The sequence below is a fragment of the Rhinolophus sinicus genome, chromosome 17 (assembly GCF_057876585.1).
Source record: "Rhinolophus sinicus isolate RSI-liver-muscle chromosome 17, RSI-T2T, whole genome shotgun sequence".
NCBI classification, from domain to species: Eukaryota; Metazoa; Chordata; class Mammalia; order Chiroptera; family Rhinolophidae; genus Rhinolophus; species Rhinolophus sinicus.
The window spans coordinates 11544323-11560617 of record NC_142517.1 but is presented as its reverse complement, the minus strand read 5'-3'; the positions used below and the strand labels follow the sequence as shown (position 1 = coordinate 11560617).

At 40.5% G+C, this 16295-nt stretch overlaps 1 protein-coding gene across 7 annotated transcripts in view; it reads right to left on the bottom strand.

Moving 5' to 3' along the window:
• TIAM1 (TIAM Rac1 associated GEF 1) overlaps positions 1 to 16295 on the bottom strand; it is a 362433-nt gene that overhangs the window by 132623 nt on the left and 213515 nt on the right. For all 7 annotated transcript variants that reach the window (XM_074326168.2, XM_074326172.2, XM_019730167.3 and 4 more), the window contains one exon: positions 6331 to 6508. The gene's annotated coding sequence lies outside the window, so the exon portion shown is untranslated. The remainder of the gene's footprint in view (positions 1 to 6330; positions 6509 to 16295) is intronic.

The following is a 16295-nucleotide window of genomic DNA, read 5'->3' as shown; positions in this document are numbered from 1 at the left end:
ATAAATTGACAGATATATTCTCAACAACAAATTTCTGGTTACGCTTGTTTCTGCCAACAGAAAACTAATCAAGTTAAAAGCCTCAGGAGAGGTTTCCTAAAGGAAATGACCCGAAGCTTCAAGAATTACAGCACTCCATGCATCATTTTGATGGTTCTGTTATATTAATAGCAATTTTAGTAGCAAGATTCTTTTCAGCCAGCCAAGGTAGGAAAGAAGCCATTTTTATCTTCAGAACTAGAATTTAGAGATGAATGCCAAATCTTCTAAATCCTACCAAGAGAAATTCTCAGGGGATGACCTAAGCAGAGTCAGCAGGAAGTTTGAAGCAACGAAAGTTAAGAAAAATAAGTTTCTGGGGACTGCTGAAACCCCTTAATTTGAAAGCTTTCCTGAAAGGTCAGTGAGATCCTTAAAGGGCCATGTGGGATTAGTGGAGGACTCTGAAATAACATAAGCATGAAAAATTAAAAGTGTTCATTGTACACAACAGGCACAACCCTCCTCTTTTGGGGACAACTCCGGCCCCACATTTTCGGTGATGAACTGAAAATTCTCATCCTTTTCACATACACACACAAAAGGCCAGCGACTTCCAGCTTCTTATTTCTCCCTGTTCTCTCCTACTTAACTCTTATCATTTATTCATATATATATATATATATATATATATATATATATATATATATATATATATATAAACAATTTTTAAAAACCCTGTTTTATATTTCACATTTGCACAGGCCTTGTTTGTCCCTGTGAGTCTAGAAGCAACTTCAGGTTAGAAAGCAGCTTTGACTTTTTTTCTTTCACCTCTACAGAGACTAGCCTGTTCTCCTCATGATAAAGAGTCAATAAACGTTCATGCACTTTCGTAACAAAAGCAAAAGGTCGGTGATCAGTACCTCACCAACATAATCCCCACAGTCTTTAACAGGGGGAAGACGAAGGCGGAGGACACTGAAGACGCTGAAATGCAAACACTAGGACAGAAACGTAAAAGAAGAACATTAGAAAAAGGGTGTTCGATCTCAAACCACAGAACATTACCAGTTTAAAACCCATTAACCTCTCAGGTTCCGACCACGATTTACTTATGTGGAATGTTATTGGCTTCAGATAGCTTACACTTTCAGTGGTACTTAATGGGAGGGGTGTTAGGCAGGAAGTAGTGGGCAAGATTTTAGTGAAAGAACAACTCTCAGTATTTAAACCTCAAATCTGGCTTCTCATACTCTATTTTCTTTTTTTTAATTAAATTGTATGGGGGTGACAATGGTTAGTAAAGTTACACAGGTTTCAAGTGTACAATTCTGAAATACATCATGTATATATGAGGGTAAAAGGGATCAAATATATGGTGATGGAAGGAGAATTGACAATGGGTGGTGAACACACAATGTGATATATAGGTGATGTATTACAGAATTGTACATTCATACTCTATTTTCAAAGTTAAGATCTGACTTCCCTGGCCCCAGGGCCTTTGCCCATGGTCTTCTCGCTGCCTACAACCCTTCCTTCAGACATTACCGGGCTTACTGTCTCCAGTCCATTCAGGTCTTGACTCAGATCTCAGGGAGACCTTTCCTGGCATCTCTATCCGAAATGACAGCCCCTCCCACATAGCTCCACACTTCTTATCCCTCTTCTTTGTCTCTTCCCCCTTCCCCGCCCCTATCATTTATCACAATTGTAACAAACAATATATTTCACTTACTTATCTTTTTTATTCTCAATCCTGCCCCACTAGAACCTAAGCCTCAAGGAAGACTGCAAGTTTTGTTTGTCTTGTTCACTGCTGTATCCTCCGTGCCTAGAACACTGCCTGAAAGGTGGTAGGTGCTCAGTAAAAAAATACAGAATGAATGAATGACAAAATCAACTTTAATCCAGGATGTAAAAAAAAAAATCATACAACTACAATAAAAACTAGACAAGTATGTTCCCACACTGTGAACCAGAGAAAACGCATCAGTCATGAGTAGGCCGGCTCTGCTACAGAGGGGTGGATGCCTAGGCTGCCCTCTGCTCTTTGGTTTCCTCCCTCTGCAGACCTATGCAGGGCCCTCATTCCAGACCACTGGGTTTAGGATCATCCTGATCCATGAACTGAGTTGAGGGGTTCAGCTTTCCCTGCTCCACTGTGCTCCCCAACACCAGGTTACCTGCAAAAAAGAATCGAGGCCTTGTTCCTCTCTTACTTAATCCACTTAATTCTTGACTTCGATTCCTATCATCCTCCTCTTTTTGGAGCTGTTCCTGCAGAGGTTTAGGAAAGGGGTTTGGTGTTGAGAGGGCACCTCTCCCCATTGTCAACATAGAGAGTGTGGATCTGTTCAGCCTACGATGGTCCAGAAAAAATGGGGGCAAAGGAGACATAGTGGCCTGATGCGCAGGGGTCATCTGAAAGAAGTACAGGGTCTGAAAATCTCAGGACCAGAGATAAAGACACTAGTGTGACTTTTCCATTTTTCCCAACACCATGATCTTTCTCTTAAAGTGATGAGTTAAACTTTCCAAGTAATCATTTTTAACTTCTCTTAAAACTCATCAAATTAAATACACAATGAAAGAGTTAGAGAACTTTATCCTAAGTCCAGTCATTAGGTTGGTCCATACATACATCAGGTAGGTGTCATTTCTCAGGGACTATTTTATAGATTAATTAGCCTACTAAGCCTTATGTGATAAAATGGTGTAATTGAAAAAAAAAAAAGTCAAATTCCTGGTTTTGGTAGTTTACTAAACTTATGTAAGAGGCAACCAATACGGGAAACTCGGTAAAGGGTATACTCTCTGCGTACAATTTCCTGTGAATCTAAAATTAATTCTAAATAAAGAGTTAAAATAAGCAAAGCCTTAACTAACTGGAATATTCTGGTTAAATGAAATTTTGTTTAAAAGTGAGGATTCGTCAAAATGAAGCATTTTTCAATCCCCTTTTAAAGCTGAAAGTTACCTAAAACATTCTAGCATAATTTCAACACACTAGGCAACAAAACATGAGCATGTATTGGGCATCGTCTAGCACAATGTCACCAGGAAATACAAAGCAAACACAGACCAATGGTCCTAAGTGAGGATAAATAGAGATGCAGAGTTGATTCACTGGAGATAGAGCTTCTGTCTTAATAAAGTAGGGAACACAACTGAATTGCTAACGTCCAGTGCCAGCCAAGATGGAGTAAGGCACTATGGTCGACCCTTCCCCCACTAATAAACACTAAAAACTCCAGACCAAATAAACAGCAACTACCAGAGCATTCTGAAGAGTAAGCAAAAGCAGGTGGATTGGGGAAGGGAGTCAAAACCTGCAGAAGGCACTCATACAAGAGTAAGTTTCCTGTTTTTGTTTTTATAATATTATTCTAATTTCTCTCCCAGCCTTGCACAGAGGGTGAGCACCCTGCACAGCTGTGGCACAGGCAGCAAAAACTCCTGAGACACACCTGTCATTCTGGCCAAAGGAACCAAAAAGAGTGGTCCCTGCAAGCCAAAGAGATGGGGGATCTCAGCTAAAAAAGAGCTGGAGAAGCATGTCATCTGTGCTGTGTATAAATCCACATTTAGTCCCCGGCTCACCACTTAGATGCACATGCCTGGGACTGACCCAAAGGGAGGTAGCACATGCTTTGAACACTGAATTATGGCCCACACCCCAGACTTACCCCCAGGTGGCACATGTGTGGGACAAACCCAAATCAGCAGAGCAAAGGCTTTGAAAACTGAACTTATTAGAGCCACCACCCACCAGAGGTCAGAGAGAACTTCCAATCTGAACCTAGCCAGGTTGATTGCCTGCTAAAACAGCAAAAAAGAAAAATCAACATTCTCCAGATGATTTTAACAGGACCTAGAGTCTCCCAACACAATACTCAAAACATCCATGATGCATCCCAAAGAACGAAGAAAATCTAACTAATTCTCAAGAGAAAAGACAATCAATACATGTCAACCTCAAGGTAACCCAGAGGTTGAAATTATCAAAGACTTTCAAAACAGCTATTATAACCGTGCTCCCTGAGTAAAGGTAAACACTCTTGAAATAAATGATAAATGACTGCTTGCAATATGTATGAACATCAATTATTGTACATGAGTAGCGAAATAGAACACAAAAAGGAAAGGTAAAACCTGTATGATCCAAAATGTAACATGTAAGCTGCATTTTTTAATCACACTCATGTTACGTTTTCTCAATACTACATGAGAAAACATCCCAGTTAATAGAAAGCCACCCCATGGTCAAGGTCTCTAAACAGAGAGAACAAAGGAAAATACTACTGTAACTTCAGACTGGTCAGAGGGCAAGAGTGAGAGAAAGAAGTTATAAGGGAAACTGGAAATAACTCATCATCTCAAAGAGTAAGGAAGTTATAATAATATTTTTATGGTTTCAGAAGTCTAATTCCCTAGATGAGACCAGAAGTGCAAGCAGTACTCCAAACAGACAGAATGCCCCACCCTTTCACTGGAGAACAGGAAAGCTCCATGTGACCAAAACCCAGCCTGTGGGGCAGCCTGCCAGGGCTCACCCTGTTCAGTAGTTATTCAGAAGGTGATTTTGGTATTAGGGTCAAACATCTCTAGAGCAAAGCTCTTCTTATTCTCAGGAAGTAAAAAAACTTAAATTTGACCCATACATCCAAGATACTGGCTTTGAGCAAATTAAACTTTTCTTTAAGAATATTAATACTATTTCACTTACATACACACACACACACACACACACATACACACACACACACACACAATTAGACCTGTGTAAAAATTTTAAAAGTAACTACTCTGGGTAAAGTGAATATGAATAATTTTAATTTTCAAAATTATACTTTTTTGTATTTTCTAAAGTTTCTACACTAAACCTGCAATGCGCTGTAAGGAAAGAAACATAAACAAAACATGTTGACATGTTTTAAGTCCCTGGGTTTTTGGGATCATTAAAGAAAATGAGGATGTGGGCACTCCACTGACAGCTACAACAGAACAGCACCAAACCCAAACTTGAAACAGATGGTTTGGGAAAATTACCTAAGACAAAGAAAACACTCTCTAGCTTGGATTTAATCATTCTCTCCACATTCCAATCCATCTTGATTGACGTCCTCACATTGTGTCTGTGGCATGATTATTTGTACACTGACACACTTATCTTGCTTTGTATATATGCCCTTCCCATTTTATTATAATCTCCCGATGGCAGGGACCATGCCTTACTCGTCACTGTGTTGCTCATCTAAATAAACTGAAGTTTTAGCACAGCTCTTCTCATTGGCAATGCTCATCATTCAGACTGCCTTATAACAAGGACACTTCAAAAATATAAAACATTAGAGCCCATTAGTAGGGTGAGCCCAAGATGACCCAATTCATATAATATTCAAGTCAAAAGTTAACTATGAAAGCAAGGTTTCTCTGTGATTGCTTAAGGCATTGTGAAATCCAAGCATAAGGCACTTAATGATGTATATAAATTATAATTAATAATAATAAAATTTTTCATTCCCCTGAGGTATTTAAAAACATCAAATGCACGTAATGATTACCCTTCCATGACTTAAAAACAGACCTCCAAAACTGCAGGAGAAAGCATGAAATGTATTTATTTCAAAGTTAAATTTGAAGTGAAAATCACAAGACAACAGATTGCAAATTTAAAATTAGATTCCAGTGGGAGGTCTTGGTTTCAAGCCTGTTTTTTCCCTACTGGAGGCTGAGCTTGAATACAGGCGGGGAACAAGAGCTAAGATTAAACTGAGACAAAGTTCTGAAAGTTTTTGCTAAATCTTTACAAACCCATGAAAAGCGGTTTGCCAAGTCGCACACAAACACCCCTAACACAAGAAACTAAACAGGAAAGTTTTGCAACAAATAAAAGATGATCTTTGATTTAGAAAGATTATTATTTTGACTGTATTTATTTTGCTTTTTAAAGCTTATCCAAACCAGAAACAAAATATATCATTGTTTTGAAGTAAGATTTTGAAGGGAGGTTTGCCTTTTTCAAACATAATCTCACATAAAGATGACGAAACTTGGGGATAAATTTAAAAGATCCTGAGGGCAATTCACAAGGGAAAAAAGATTTCATAGGCACCTGCTCTTTCTTTCTTCTTTTTTTTTTTTAGTTGAAAATGCTAATACTTTTGAATTGTTAGATGGGTGTAACCTTAATCCAAAGAAGTGATTCCAAATTCTTTTTCCCACGAGCCACATACAACACAGCAATTCCAATTATATGAAAATGTGTCTGATCCACCACCTTTGAAGCATTTCCGTTAATTCATGCACATGTATACAGGCTCGGATGTACATACGCAAACTTACCTTACAAGGCAACAGTGGTTCCCAGCCCAACTTGCCCCAAGAGCACTGTGGCATTTAGATATTGAGATTGGAAATGGTGTCAGGATGAACAGTGGCTGGGGCTGGGAAATGTTTCAGCACCTGCCCCTCGGGATGGCTATCAAGGTCTCATCTGAGTCTATGAGAATGCGCCAAAAACCTGGAGAGGACAGAAAAAGAGGGAAAAAAAGGTCAGCCATAATACAGGAAGTAGGCATTTTCATCAATGCTCCAACATCCATTTGGGGTGAAATACCACACCCCCAATCAAATAATGCACATTTAGCTACAGATATAAAATGACATGCATAATCAGATGAATAAATATGAGCATATTAACATTTCTAGTAATAAGTAGTCTTACAACTTATTTCATCATTTTAATTTATCCCTAGAGATTAAGGGGTCAGACAACAGAAGCAGGTCACTATGAAATGACTTCCATGGTTCTCTCTTAATTTTCAAAAGGTCTCAACAGACAGAGATAAATGAAATGAAACAAGGGAATCTCAGTTATTCTCAAAGTCAAGCTCTCTAACAGAAGTTGAAGAAAATGCTGAAAGACAGTAAGACAGAAGACCAACTTAAATACACAGCCTTTCTCATCGTGTCCATATTTCCTTCAGCTGTCCAACTTCAGAGGAAACTCGTGTAGCAGGTGCACAGGACAGAGTTTAGGTAAAATATCCAAACTGTTACTTAACACAGAAAATAAACTAACAAGGAGACCTCCAAGAACAAGCAGTAATAATCATCTTTCTTTTTCTTTTCTGTTTTTTCTTAAAGCTTGCCTTCTGAGGTGAGATTGCAAACACTAAGACAGACATAAAGGTCCCTTGGGGTGGCTGCACCTGATGACTCTCCTAGTGGACACTCCTTTGGGGAGCTGCTCACTGCTGCCACCCACTGCTGGAGGTTTCAGTAAAGGGACAAACAATTGGAGCAGGACCACAGACGAAGCTGTCTACTTTGTGAAAGGCAACCACACAGTGGCAATAAATAAATATACCAGGGGTGCCAAAAAAAATGTATACAAGTGGATACTTTGGTCAACGTTGCTCATGCAGTAGTTCGCCGTAATCAGAAGTGTCTGGACGCTGATGGTAACCACTTTGAACACCTCTTGTAATTGCAGAAATCAAACGTGACTTGTATTCATCCTTTGTTATCGGTATATATTATTACAATCTTTTTTATTAGTTTCAGGTGCACAAAACAACAGAATAGTTAGATATTTACACCCCTCAAAAAGTGATACCCCTCTCAATCTACTACCCCTCTGACATCTTATCTAACTGTTCCAATTCCATTGACTCTATTCCCTATGCTGTACTCCACATCCTGTGACTATACATATATATTCAATTATAGTTGACATTCAGTATTATTCAGCTTCAGCTTCAGGTGTACAGGGCAGTGATCAGGCATCTACACCATCCATGAAGTGGTCTCCCTAAGAAGACAAGTGCCCATCTGACACCCTACAAAGTCTTTACATTATTGATGATATTCCCCAAACTGTCTTTCATATCCCTGTGGCTATATTGTGACTACCAATCGGTGCTTTCTAATCCCCTCACCTTCTTCCTCACCCCCAACCCCCTCCCAACTATCAACCATCAATTTTTCCTCTATATCTCTAAGACTATTTCTGTTTACCTTGCTCATTTATTCAGTACTTTAGATTCCACATATAAGTGAGATCATATGGTATTTGTCTCTTTCCATCTGACTTATTTCACTCACCATAATGCTCTCTAGGCCCATCCGTTTCATTGCAAATGGTAAGATTCCCTTCTTCTTTATGGCCAAGAAATTATTACAATTTTAATAGTTTTTTCCTTTTTTAAAATGTGTTTACATTTTTATTTTTGGTCACCCTCGGTATACATATCCATAAAGAACAGAACAATAAGCGAAGTTACTGTTCTTTCTTGTCTTGGAAAACGTGCTATTTAACCATGAAGTTGGTGACTCACGCTTGCAGGGGAAGGAGCGTGAGTTCCCAGCAGTCCCCCATCATTACCCCAAAATACGTGCCCTTTCCATGATTCCCCCCATCGCCATCCTGTTCGCTCTCTCTTCTTGGGCATCCTCCTTAAGCTGCTCTCTGCAAATTTCCAAATTTTCAAAGCAGTTCCTGAATTGCTTAGGAACTGGCAGAAATTAATAAGCAACAGCCCATTTATATTGAAATGGACTCATTACAGCGCCAGCTGCCAATAATTTGCAAGGCTGGATTCTTGCTGGCAAACGGGGCCTGCGGGCGGCTGTCCTTCCACCTGCACAACAGAGGCTGATAATGCGTTTTTTTATACTTAAAAAAAAAAAAAGTACATATTCTATGTACCAGAACGAAAATGTTTCTCTCTCTGTATTCTTCTAATCCCTGAGCAGAAAAACTTCATGGAGAAGGAGGTGAAAGTTACAGGGCATTATTTATCAAACAGGCAGGAAAATAAAACTGAGTCTCTTGGGTATCATTTTTTTCTGATTTTGGTGGAAAAAACTTCACCTGTGCCCCTGGCTGTGGCACTGACCCACGATACGGACGAATGAAGAGCCCCACGTTTGTTCTTTTGCAATCAGCAGACACACTAAGGTTGCCATGTGCCAACAAGTAACTCGTTTTGCCTGTAAATGGGTTCGCTCCTCTGTGGCCTTGTGACTGTATGTCACGGCAACTTGAGAACTATCAGGATTCCGGGTTTTATTCAAGAGCTGCAAAGAATTCCATTTCAGTGCGAGGCAGCTATGTACCAAGCACAGTGTTTGGAGGGAATTCAAGGCTGGAGTCCTGCTGCCTGCACATCAGGTCAAATCTCAGTTGCACACTTACTTGTGGGGTAATACGAGGCAAACTCTAACAGTCAGTTTATCCCTCCACAAATGGGGATAACAGTCCCCCAGCTACCGGGTTGTTAAATGAGATCACCTATGTTACACGATTAGCTTAGTGCCTATGCCATGGTGAGTCCTCAATAAATGTTGTTTTCACTCTAATTTAACATTTGTAAACCATAAGGGGTACGCCACAGAAGGGCCACTATTATTGGGGCTTCCTTGAAACATGACACCTAACTCACCAGAAACTGGGACTTTGTTATAAGTTAGATGAAACTAGCCACCTTAGATTTGTTGTGGGATAAAAATAGGGGAATGAATGAACCCCTAGCTGGAAGACTGTGATCTACTCACTTTGCCACAGCTCACGCACACACACAAGCCATGCAGACAAAATCTGGAAGTACCAGTCGGCCTGCTTACATTATGTTAAGATAACCCCAGGAAAGTGGACACTGGATGAAACAAGTTTTCTGTCTCACTCTGATTCATCCTCAACTCATAGAGTCCATTTCTGTGTCAGATGTCAAGTAACCAGTTTTCACAGGGAAGTGTGTGTGCTGGGGGTGGGGAAGAAATTACCAAAACTAAGCTCAGGCTTCAAATGCCTGCGAAAATAGACATGGCTGAGAAGTCCCATAACTCCAACCCTAGAGTCTGATGTACAAGGAAAACATGGCAACTGTCAGAAATATCGTGTCCGTGGCAGTTAATCCATGCCTTTCCCTAAAAAGTCTGCCAGACCAGAACTTCCTTTTTCACCTTCCAAAAAACACTCATAAGGAGCATCCTGTCGTTTTTAAGTCCTTATAAGTTCTAGGAATCAGAGTATATAAAGAAACGGATACTATACTTGCCCACAAAATACCCAAGTTCATGTACCAGGCCCTATTACTTACTAACTTATACGATATTGGGCAAGTAAATTACCCATTCTGAAACTCAACAGGAAAAATAAGGACATAAGCTCATCTGCCTTACTTAACACCTACCTGGAAATGTAGGTGTTACAAAATTAGAGAATCAACATGAATTCACACTATAAGCTATAAAATGCTACATAACTATGTTAACTGTTATACTGTTACCGAGATTTAGTGTCCCCAAATGTTCTATAATTAGTGAATCAATGAGAATCAGGAAGTTTCCCCTTACCCTGAACCTTTGTGGGTGGGATGATATAGCCGTCTTGGATCAAAATCCTGAACAAGTCAGAATCCTGAATATTTATTTTACATGTAATAAGCACCAAACAATTTAGTTTTTGGTATGCATACTTAGTCCAAAAATCACTCTTGGATGGATGGATGGATGGAAGGAAGGATGTGAAGTACAGGAAATTTTTAAATGGTTCAAAAGTTCGAGAAAATTCATCAGTCATTTTCTTTACTTACTTAAAATCATTACTCTATTCAACAAAGGGCTCAGGATTAACTTTGAAAGATACATAATATAAACTAGAATGGAAGAAATTACTACTGGAAAAAGGAAAGCAACCCAAAGGTTAATACAAAGGGAAGAGGGAAAGAATAAGGGTAACAAGCCATACAGCTGTCTCAGTTTAACAGAAAGCTTTGTAACAGCCAACTCAAAGAGGTAAAACAGGGCCGTTGTAAAATTCACAATTCCCTCATCAATTGCTCAGAAGGACAAATGTTCTTGGTACTAAGATCAGACAGAAACTGTCACTGGTGGTCCTTTGAGGGCACTGTGATATGATGAGCAATGTTCTGGACTACATCCTTCCACACGGGCTCGGTGACAAATTCATATGGATGTTTCTTATCTTGATAATTGTGGGTTTTTTTTAAATCACAATTCAGTGACAGAAGTTCTAAAGAGATATAACACTGCTGAAGTGTAGAGAGGTTGTATACGTCCAGGAAATTCTCCTTGAATACTGTTTGTTCTCCAGAGTGTTGGATCATGGCTGTGGGGTGGTAAGCTTGAAAAGGAGCTCCCTGGCTCGTGGCCAAGTGTAGCTGGGCCACGCTACCAGGTGACCACACCCCATCGGACACAAAGGGATGGGTTCACCAGCGGTGAGCTCGTCTGGCTTGTGACAAAAAACTAAGACCGTGACAAGGATTCCTGAACAAAGACGAGGTTGCCCACCTTCCATCTCAGATGAACCACATAAGCAGTGAGGGCCCTCGGGCAGGACCAGGATTCTCAGTGAAAAATCATTCCCTCAGCACAGGTGAATGAGCTATGATAAGGGCTCCAAATCCCTTCTCCAAAAAGCATGGATGACACGATTTTATTAGCCCAACCATGTATTCAAGGCAGGTAAAAACAGACACCCAAACCAGCCAAACAAAATCCTTAGAAGTTCCCGTATGCAACGTATGCAACGACTGCCTTCGTTTCAGCAATGCTACATCTCAGTGTATCTAAATGTATCTCAAGGTAAGTACGTGAGGAAACATGGTCACAGAATCAATATTTTTAAGCCAGCTGTAAGTCAGGGATTTTCTACTAAAATAATAACTTTAATTTTAGAACAGTGAATCTTTGGCAATACTTAACCCACGGGTTCAGCTGGGACAGACATTACCATATTTCATAGGAGTAAAGTCAGTGCATTTCAAAGCGAAATAACATCTTCCCCAAGTCAGGGAGATGTACCATTTGTGGAATGCTTACGATCTGGCTGGCATTGAGTTACTGGCTTTAGGCCAAAATGCTCTTCTAAGTTTCTCTAGATTCCTGGTGTTTATTGTCTTGCAACTATACTTGGACCCTGGCAACTGCCAAGGCACACAACTCCAACATTACGTCACTCACTCTGAAGCTCCCTCCCGCTCCGTCCGAGGGCGTTTGGAAACCACCAATCCCAACGGGCTGTGTTATACAGCTGGCCATTAAGTTTCCGAAACACCCCATAGCCTGGCCCTCACACGGGCTCCAATGAGGCCCCCGCTTACTGAAATGGATTTCATAGCTTTTTCAAGACAGACCACAAGAATCACGTAGCTCTTCAAAAATCTAAGCAGTATTGTTGCCACGAAGAAGCCACGAAGACACTGACACTTGAGAATTCCACCCAACATTCCAAGAGTAGTGACCATGTGATGTGAGAGCTCAGCTCTGGGCTCCTGGCTCCCAAATTTTCAATTTCAAGCTTGAGTCACATCAAAAAAGCACACCCGTGTCATTGCAAGAGAGAATGGAACTTTTGATCCCCAAAGAAAATGGAAAGGGAGCTACTGATAGGTAACATCTAATGCTGAATTCTGTCCTTTGCTATTTCACCACATTGCAGCTTAAGTTAAAAGGGTATCTCCAGTGACAACTAGGTCCCCGTAAGAGGCCACTGGGAGAGGATGGTCCTCTGTTACAAGTGCTTCCATACCTCCTGTGAAACATACCGTGTTTCCCCAAAAATAAGACCTAGCCTGACAATCAATCAGCTCTAATGCGTCTTTTGGAGCAAAAATTAATATAAGATCCAGTCTTATTTTATTATAAAGCCAGGTATAATATAATATAATATAATACCAGGTCACATATTAATTTTTGCTCCAAAAGATGCATTAGAGCTGATTGTCTGGCTAGGTCTTATTTTGGGGAAAACACAGTAATAGACTGTATAATCCTTAAACTGCACACCAGAATAATCTTCTCAAAAACACATCAACGCCTTAGCTTAGAAGAAATTTCAAAACAAAGTCACTTAACCTAACAATGTCTCTTCCAAAATGGAGCCCCCCAGGTCTCTTCAGTCTTCCCTTGGGCAGACCTGCCTCTCCTTCCAGGTCAGCTGTAGATGTCTCACCAGGCACAAGAAGAAGCCTTGTCTCCTGCGATACTAGGGCAGCTCCTCTCTCACCGTCTAAGACTGAAACCTCAGGAAGGGAATTTGGTTGATTCTCTCAGGCTTTGTAAGCCTGAGGTTCATTCAGCCTTGAGACAAAATGGGAACAGACAAGTGTCATGGACACCAGTTCACAGCCTTGTTTGAGCAGTTGAGAAGAAGGCACTATAAGAAAAGGAACTCGCACACTTAGCAGCTGCCTCTAAGACCTTCCCCAACCCGCCCAAGTGACCCAAAAGTATGAAAATGCAACCTGCCATTTCCATGATGGTATCCAACCCCTACAACCTGGCCTCTCCTTTCGCCGGTTGTCTCACTGTGAAGCCAAGAGGGAAGTCTTCAGCCCAAAATACAGTCAGGATGTCACGGGATCCCCTTTCTTCATGAGGAAGCAGAGCGAGACCTAGTCATCTGGTGATTTCATTCCTGCCACTCCACAGGCACAGTTCCCGAGCCTGGAGCTGCCTTTCCCACACAGAGTGGGAAGTCCACTCTGAATCAGGGAAGAACCCCCAGGCTGAGGCCACACACCCAAGTAGCCGGTGTGGCAACTATGCCTGCCAGCAAGAAGGCGGGGACTGCCTATGACCTAGACGACTGAGAAAATATCTCAAGCCCTCTGGAGAGGTCACGAGCTGGAGAGCACCAAATGCACTGTGTTAGCCCCTCATGCTCAGAGCCTAAAGGGCCCATGACAAAGAATCACCCCCCAGGGGACCTGCTATTTTCTCCTCGGTTCTGTTCCCACCATTACAGTACTTACGTTGGTAAAAGGCATGTGTGAGATGGCAAAATTCTCTAAGAGAAAATGGCTGAAGAGAGATTTAAGTTACTCAGATACTAACGATGGAGCAGAAGGAAGAGAAGCTAGAAATATTAAGTATTTACATACGTTTGCATGATTAACAGCTTAATTTAATAACCAAAAGTCAATAAGGAAGCATAATAGTTGGAAAATATAACTGCCCTACATAAAAGTGAAACCCTAATGGGGCCCTGTGTCATGCCATTGCGGTGGGGATATTACAAACATCAATCCTGATATGTGTTTAGGTGGTAACACAGGATTTTAATCAAAAACAAAGTAAAAATTTTAAATGCAGCAAAGAACCTTCCACTTTGAAGTCAAATAAAATGTTTTTTTACAAATTTTAACAGACTCCTTCCCAAAGATTTTCAAAATGGTGGTGATTCTTATCTGTAAGTCTTCATTTTTCAAAAGAGACCAAGGCTCAATTATTTGAAATAAGGCAGAGTGACTGAACAATGTTTCACAGATATAGTGTCCCAAGTCAATCCCTGGGTACTGAGGCCAAAATGTTCCTTTACACTCATTTTAAAGTGAAAAAAGCTTTAAAAATGACCTCAATATTCTATTTGTAAATCAATTCAAATTATTTTACAATTGCACAGTTAAGACTACAAGCTCTTACAGGAAAAACACAATTCCTTATTTCATTGATCCTAAGAAACACATTTTTCACTTTGAATATCTCTGAAATTGAATATATCTTACTAACACAACAGGGCAATGTGGCTAAATTGGCACCATTTCCTTTATTTCTTAGTGGTACATAAAATAGTGGTAGGTCTTCCAATTGATAGCATCTTATGAAATATAACATATAAAAATAGATTTTTAGATAGTTATGACTATTTAAAAACTGCTTGTGAATTGTTTGGGTAAAGCAGAGTATCTACATAAGAATTCTACTGACTGTTACCACATTCAGTTCAACTCAACCAACATCTATTGAGTACCTACTGCATGCCTGAGATGAGGAGACAGACCATTTCCTTATTCCTTATGATGCCCACAATCTGAGAAAATGGTGGACACTTATCTACTCTGAGACAGGGCTAAGAAGGCTAGTCTGGCATTATTAGCAGTGAATGTGCAGGGAAGAAATACACTAATTCTGCCAGGAGGAGCTATGAGTTGAACCTGGTCCTGAAAGGTTAATAGGATTTGGCTTAGTTTCTGAGGATGGGAGAAAATGAACAGGGATAGGAGGGAATTGGGGGGTGGGGGGGAGTGGGGGAGAAGAAGGGCAGAACATTCTAGAAAAAGAGCAAAGGCTCTAAGGAATGAAAGTAGCATTAGCCCAATATTGTGGAGAGGTAAGTGCACGGAAAAGAGCTGCAGATGATGAGGCTAAAAGGATGAATTGGGGCTATGGATGTTACACAAAGGAATTGGACATTATTGCATGTAATGGAGTGTGTGATAGGATTTTATTCGGGGAGTTACATGGTCAAACATGTTCTCCCCCTCCCTCCCTGGGTAGCATGGAAGAGAAGGTAGAGGCTTGTTGCAATCAACCAATCAGGCAGTGCCTGGTGGAGATAAGGTGACCTAAACTGAGACAGTGAGAGCCCTGGAGTAATAAGAAAGGCAGTGGAGTCACCAGGACTTGGTGGCCACAGATGCGAGAAATGAGGAGGGAAGGAGAAAAAGAAGGAAGAGATGACACTGAAGTTTCTAGTTTGGTAACTGACAAAATGGATGCTGACAATAACATTGTCCATTGTGAGGTCAAATGGAACATGTAACACAAAAGCTTTAATCCTTCAGAAGCTAGAATTCACTTGCAGTGATCCTACTGGAAATTTGGTGTCCGTTCTACACAAGGCCTCAGCACAAAGGAACCAAGGTTGGAACACACTAGCACAGGGAAGGAAGGAAGGAAGGAAGGAAGGAAGGAAGGAAGGAAGGAAGGAAGGAAGGAAGGAAGGAAGGAAGGACCCTCCCAAAAATCTTAGCTCAGGAAGAATATCAAAATGGAGACACAAATATTGTCCAATTCCATTGTATAATCGAAGAACTTAAAACACACACACACACACATACACACCCCCGATAACCTGTGAGAGGCCAGAAATTTAAAACATTTTCTCAACTATACTTTTCTTGACTAAGTCAATACCTATAATAAATGGATTTAATAGCATTGAGAATTTAACACAAAAATAAAAGTATGATGCCTCAGGTTTGGTACCATAAAGTTAAAGTGTAATTCAGATTTGAGTTCAGCTCCCAAGACACTCTAGGTCCACAGGACACCCACTCTACCCCTTCCTCACACCTGGGAATTGATGGTTTATAATTTAAATAAGGCTGATGTTCCAAAGCGGTACAAATCACAGTGAAATACATCTGGAATGCATAAATAAGTGCACTTGAGTTATCACTTCAAACAAATGTAGCAGTTAAGGACAATCACTTCACCTTTCCATGAGTGAGTGGAATGAGATGGTGGGAGTTGTGCAACGCCAGGCAGACCTC